Source organism: Corapipo altera, unplaced genomic scaffold, assembly GCF_003945725.1.
Source record: "Corapipo altera isolate COAL_440 unplaced genomic scaffold, ASM394572v1 57561, whole genome shotgun sequence".
In the NCBI taxonomy this organism is placed as follows: Eukaryota; Metazoa; Chordata; class Aves; order Passeriformes; family Pipridae; genus Corapipo; species Corapipo altera.
This window is the reverse complement of record NW_020886343.1, coordinates 1-6,671: the sequence shown is the minus strand read 5'-3', so window position 1 is coordinate 6,671 and position 6,671 is coordinate 1. Positions and strand designations below refer to the sequence as shown.

Genomic DNA, 6,671 nt, shown 5'->3' with positions numbered 1-6,671 from the left:
GAGGGGCAGGGACTGAGCTCTGCTCTGGGACCAGGGACAGGAGCCAGGGAAGGGCTGGAGCTGTGCCAGGGGGGTTGGGATGGATCTCAGGGAAAGGTTCTTCCCCCCAGAGGGTGCTGGGGCACTGCCCAGGCTCCCCAGGGCAGTGGGCACGGCCCCAAGGCTGCCAGAGCTCCAGGAGCGTTTGGACAACGCTCTGAGGGACAGGGTGGGATTGTTGGGGTGTCTGTGCAGGGCCAGGGGTTGGACTCAATGATCCTTGTGGATCCCTTCCAGCTCAGGATATTCTGGGATTCTGTGGCTCAGGTACCCTGACAGTTGACAAAGAGCCGCAGGCTTCGCACCAGGCTGCAGTGGCAGAGCAAACCAAAAGCCCGGGCAGCCTGACTGGCTGTTGGCCACCGGCCAGAGAACATCAGAGTCATCAAGAAAATCCCTGTCCTCCTCCTCTGTGGTCTGAGAGCCACAGGCACCTCCGCAGGTCCCTCACTCCGGCCATTGCCGTCCGCTGCCTACAGAGGGAGTCGAGAGCAGCTGACACGGGAGCCCAAGGGAACCGCAGCGAAGTGAAGTCCACAGGAGGAGAAGGTCATGCACTGGTGATTAAGCAATTGTGTGAAGTCCTTCGCAGAGGTACTACCCGGCAATAAGCACCTTTGGGTCTGTCCAGAGCGATATCCTGTCTCCAGTGGTGCCCATAAGCAAACGCTGAGGGAAGAGGCAGCATGGAATACCCCCTGGCAAGTCGCTCTGCTTCAACCCTCAGCCCCCAGAATATCCCCAGCCTGTCGTAATTTGTCCTTTGGTGATGCTCAAAACATCTCCCAAGTACTTGCTCAGCCGGCTTTTATCTCCCCTTTAGCTTTCTGTAGCCATAACATCCTCGAGCACGACTCCCTTGGGTGCAGTGCCCATTCCCAGGATCCTCCTCTGTGTGCCCACAGCTCCTCACGGCCTCACTGCCAACCCCAGCCCGAGCAGTGCTGGAAGAGACAGGGAACAGTCAGTTCCTCTCCAGCGGCTTTGTGCCACTTCAGATCCTGTAAACATCCAGGATCTGCTTTACATCATCTGTCCAGGCTGGAGAATCCCAGCCTGCTCAGCAGTTCTGGCCATGGGAGCTCTGCTCTGCTCTCAATCATCTGTCACCAGCCTCAGGCCCTCCCCAAGCCCTGTGTACCCTCTCCAAGAACCACAGAATTGCTGAGGTTGGAAAAGACCTTTAAGATCACCGAGTCCAGCATCACCACCATGTTCCCCACTTATCCATGTCCTCAAGTGCCACATCCACATGCTGTTTGAACACTTCCAGGGACAGTGACTCCCCCACCATCCTGGGCAGCTTTTATATCCCTTTCTGTGAAATGTCTCAAAGACAAGAGCAACAGATCTGCATGGCACCCGTATCCTGAGCACAGGCAAATCACCATCGTTACACAAAAGAGCAGCATAATGTTCTCTGTCCTCTATATTTGTTCTTAATGTCTAAGATTTTATAAGCTACTGCTCTGCAACATCACAAACTCCAATATTTTGCTCCTGCATGGTGATGGCCAGCACAGCTGCTTATCTTCATAGTGCCATTTGTTTCCATGGTTGGTTATTTGACTGTAGAGGTGAAGTTAATGGCAACAAAGCTACTTTTTCCAGCTTCAGCATCTGTAAAATGGAAAGTCACTGGCAAAAGGTTACATTTAACCCAAAAAGTTTTAAAATTAGAAGCTATTATGACTTGAATAATTCCAAGCATTAGTTTCTAGTCAGTGAGAGGAGCCTTGAAGACAGAAACGAGAATCATCATGCCTTGTAAAGAGACTTCAAAAGGTAACAAAGTATTTGCACATTCAAAAATCCATAATCTCAAAAGTACCATGCCATAAGTGTTTAAACCCTGACAGCTTGACATCCTCCCTAGAAACAGGATTCTGTCATTCGAAAAAAAAGCTAGATCTACATTGTGGGTTTGACTTCAGTTTATTATCAGACTTAGTTCTTCAAATAAACCAAACCTTGAAGTGCAGGCATCCTCTAGAGAGCAAGGGAACACCTTCAAAAATAAAGTAATGCAGAGGTGAAGCTCCTGTCACTTTGATGAAACAGAAACTATTTAATCCCATTGGTTTTTACACAGCACTGGTTTTAAAAGCTGTTTTAGAGCTTTTTCTTAGAGGCAGGGAAGCAGCAAACATAAAAACATCGAGTGCATGAGCTCAACCCATAAAGTAGGGAGAAATTTTTCTTGGTTGCTGTCAGGTAGATCCTGAAGCATTGTGATTTCACAGGATACTGACTTTCTTCAGGAGCTCACTGCTCACCTGGTTCAAAGTGCATTGAACCTTTTCCCACACCACATTGTAGGGGCAGTAACAGCCACTGCACTGATGGGGCAAATCAAACATTTTTAGGTATGGTCAGTCATGCCCTTCTCCACAGGTTGTGGGTAACTTTTTGTTGATGTAAGTGAAGTTTGTGAAGATCGGGCCATGAATGTATATTTTAGTGATGGGATTTAACAAAGACTCTCTTAGAATTTTGAAATACATCCTCGAAGTATGAAGACACCCAAAGTCTGAGAACACAGTGATTCCGTGGTGCTTCATGGTTCCACAGTGGTGATAAGAGACACTTCAGGCTTGTTCAAGTGTCATAAATGTTCAACTCAACTAATTGCACCACAAACCACAGGGGATTCCATAGGCATCATGGTGCTCCTATTGCCACATTTTCTGTGTTTCAGACCATGAAGAATACACAAACCTCTGGCAGTGAAAGGGAACCATTCATGTCACATGTATTAAAACCACAGAGCACTGTAATTGTTGTCCATCCCCACCGTCTCAGAGCCAAGGCTGGCAGCAGTATTGATGGACTGCCCTTGTTCCTGTGTGGAAACTCAATTTGTGGCTTCACAAGGCAGTTACATCACTGTGAGTGTTTAATCCATATATGAACAAGTCAGAAAGTCTATTTTCATGTGTTTGGTTTTGTGTCAATAAACCACAGACTGGTTTGGGTTGGAAGGGACATTAAAACCCATCCAGTGCCACCCCCTGCCATGGGCAGGGACACCTTCCACCAGCCCAGGTTGCTCCAAGCCCTGTCCAACCTGGCCTTGGACACTTCCAGGGATGGGGCAGCCACAGCTGCTCTGGGAAACCTGGAACAGGGCCTCACCACTCTCACAGCCAACAATCCCTTCCCAATATCCCATCTATCCCTGCCCTCTGGCACTGGGAAGCCATTCCCCCTGTCCTGTCCTTCCATCCCTTGTTCCCAGTCCCTCTCCAGCTCTCCTGGAGCCCCTTCAGGCCCTGCAAGGGGCTCTCAGCTCTCCTAGGAGCCTTCTCTTCTCCAGGTGAACCCCCCCAGCTCTCCCAGCCTGGCTCCAGAGCAGAGGGGTTCCAGCCTTTGGAGCATCCCTGTGGCCTCCTCTGGACTCTCTCCAGCAGCTCCACGTCCTTGTGCTGTTGTTCCCAGGGCTGGAGGCAGCTCTGCAGGGGGGTCTCACCTGAGGGGGCAGAGGGGTAGAATCCCCCCCTCTCCTGCTGCCCATGCTGTGGGACCAGCCCAGGGCACAGGGGGTTTCTGGGTGCCAGCACACGTGGCCAGGCAGGTCAAGCCTCTCATCCTCCGACATCCCCAAGTCCTTCTCCCCAGGGCTGCTCTCAACCCATTCTCTGCCCAGGCTGTGTTTGTGCTTGGAATATTTGATCTCAAGGCTAACAGGTCGTTTTCAGACAACATTCTTAAAGCACACATCAGGCTTTTCATACCTCACTCTACTAGTTCATACGTGGACATTTGAGTGGTAGGTTCTGCCAAACATTCCAAAATTCAGAAAAAATAGGTGCTTTCCCAAAGCCTTTAGGGACACAAAAAAAGTAAGTCGATCAATGTGTTTACCATCCATTTTACTACTGCTTAACAACGTCCTGGAACTTCCAGGCCTGGAAGAGGATGAGAGTGTTAAAGGAACCAGAGGTCTGGGACTGCATTACAGGAAACCTGGGGCTGAGCCAGTGAGATGTGCATCAGGATTGGAGATTATAGAAATCATTATCAAAAATTCTACATTTTAATTGCAATAGAAAATTAACAGCTCACTGGACAGATAGAACTACTCTACAAATTCATTCACATCCAGAATAAAACCACACACAGCCACAAGCTTCATAAATTATGAGCTTGGAATAACGATGACTCCTGGCAACCAGGAAAGCTTCTGGCTTGCTTTCCTTACATTTTGTTGTTTGTCTGTTGAAATCTTTTACCCACTGCTACATTTTAAAGGAGATGATTTTAGAAAATAGGCTAATAGATAGTGACTGCTGCACAACAAACAATGTGGGGGAACACATACAAAGGCCATTAATACATAAAGGAAAAGGGAAGTCAAAGAAAGAGTAAGGGAAAAATCAGCTTCAATAACAGGTTATAATAACTGCACATTTAAATTGAGCTAAAACATTTCCACATCCGTCCGCAAATGATTAAGTGTGGCTGGTTTAATTAGAGCAGCTCAGTGCAGAGAAACCTGAACCAACATGTTCCACAGCCAACATGCTGCTGGCAGCAGCGACCTGTGCTGCCTCAGAGCTCAGCACGGTGTGTTCTGCATCAGCCTGAGAAAATCCATAGAAGTTCTCTTACAGATCACTGGAAATATAAATAGGGGTGATCTTTCTGCAGTGCAAGGAGAGATAGACATGCCCTAGGTGATAGAATTCACCTCACAAGTGAAATGACAGCACAGACAGAGTGAAAACAGCAGCTACAGGTAACCACAGGTAAGGTGACTCCTGTGGGAGTGAAGTGGGAAGGGTGAGTCTATCCTTCTGCAAACAGCCAGGAGAAGGGGATACCAAAGAAGACTAATTGCTCCAGACAGGTGGACATTACTCCTCCTCTGGGGAGAAAATGACCCTTGGAACAAAGACAAAAGCACCAAGGATGGGGTAAAAGGAAGAGTAAGGAGAGCAAGCACAAGGGAACACCAAGGAAAGGAAAACCAGACTTACCCAGAAGGATGCTGACAGTGGAGAAATACGGGGAGCCCTACAGTCTGGGTGATGAGGACACAAACCCAAAGATGAGGGACTGAGGAGTGTCTGTAAGCAAAGCCTTGGGACAGCGCTGGGGCATGTGTGGAGAGAGGTGGGGACAAGCCAGAGGATAACGGAGTCCAGGGGCTGAGAGCCTGAAGAGACCAAGTCACAGGAGGGTGAAGGTGGTCTCTTAATGGTGAGGAGAAATCTGAGAGCAACATGAGACCCTGAAGGAGGGAAAGACATTCAACACGGATGGGGCAGGAAGGGATGGCTGTAGGGGCCAGGGAACATTTCCACAGGGAGATCATAGACCCATGGAATGGTTTGGGTTGAAAGGGACCTTAAAGATCATCCAGTGCCACCCCCTGCCATGGGCAGGGACACCTTCCACCAGCCCAGGTTGCTCCAAGTCCCGTCCAACCTGGCCTTGCACACTTCCAGGGATGGGGCAGCCACAGCTGCTCTGGGCAACCTGTGCCAGGGCCTCCCCACCCTCACAGGGAAGAATTCCTTCCCAATATCCCATCTCACCCTGCCCTCTGTCAATGGGAAGCCATTCCACCTTGGCCTGTCCCTCCATCCCTTGTCCCAAGTCCCTCTGCAGCTCCCCTGGAGGTGCTTTAGGCACTGAAAGGGGCTCTCAGGTCTCCCTGGAGCCTTCTCTTCTCCAGGTGAACACCCCCGGCTCTCTCATACTCAACAAGGACGGGAAACCAGGTCAGTGGCAGCTGCCTAGGACGGTCCAGCACCGCAGTACCTCCGTGCCCGGGGTCAGAGGCGCGGGGGGGGCGGCGAGACCGAGCGGGCAATGCCCAGAATGTCCCATGAAAACCCCGCTAAGCGCTGGCGGTGCCGCCATTTCACCCTGAGGGCGCGGGGGGGGGGCGGGCAGGGGCGGGGCCCATAATGGGCCCGCCCCCCCGCGGCTCCGCCGCTCGCGGCCGCCATTTCACACCCGCCCGGGGGCAGCGGGCGTAGCGCGGGCCGGACCGCCCGGCGTGAGGGGACAGCGGGAGCGGCGTCACCGGGAATGAGCGGGGCTGCTCGCCGGGGCCTCGCAGAGCCGGCCGGGGCTGCGGAGCCGGCACTGCCCTGTGCGAGTGTGCCCAGGGGCGACCGCTCACGGCTGTGGACCGGGAGAGCGCTGAGGCGGCTCCTGGAGCCTCCCTGGAGCCTCCTGTTCTCTGTTCGGGGTCTGCGCTGTTCGGAAGCTCAGCATCCATCCATCCATCCATCCCTTCCCATCTCATCTCTCCTGTAACCTGGAGTTCCTAACAGGGCACTCGGCTGGTTCAGCTGGAGCAGAGGAGACTGAGGGGAGACTCCTCGGGGGCTGCAGCTCCTGCCCAGGGGAGGCAGAGGGGCAGGGACTGAGCTCTGCTCTGGGACCAGGGACAGGAGCCAGGGAAGGGCTGGAGCTGTGCCAGGGGGGTTGGGATGGATCTCAGGGAAAGGTTCTTCCCCCCAGAGGGTGCTGGGGCACTGCCCAGGCTCCCCAGGGCAGTGGGCACGGCCCCAAGGCTGCCAGAGCTCCAGGAGCGTTTGGACAACGCTCTGAGGGACAGGGTGGGATTGTTGGGGTGTCTGTGCAGGGCCAGGGGTTGGACTCAATGATCCTTGTGG

The 6,671-nt window shown here is 52.3% G+C and overlaps 1 long non-coding RNA gene across 2 annotated transcripts; it reads right to left on the bottom strand.

The window, feature by feature from the left end:
• Positions 1–1,450: 1,450 nt before the first annotated feature.
• Positions 1,451–5,919, bottom strand: LOC113941150. 2 transcript variants are annotated; one of them, XR_003525610.1, is made up of 3 exons: positions 5,806–5,919; positions 3,774–3,862; positions 1,451–1,659 (listed from the first exon to the last, which is right to left on the bottom strand). It is a non-coding gene; the product is annotated as an uncharacterized LOC113941150 (long non-coding RNA). The 2 variants fall into 2 exon arrangements; XR_003525609.1 differs by lacking the exon at positions 1,451–1,659 and adding an exon at positions 1,959–2,047.
• Positions 5,920–6,671: the final 752 nt, after the last annotated feature.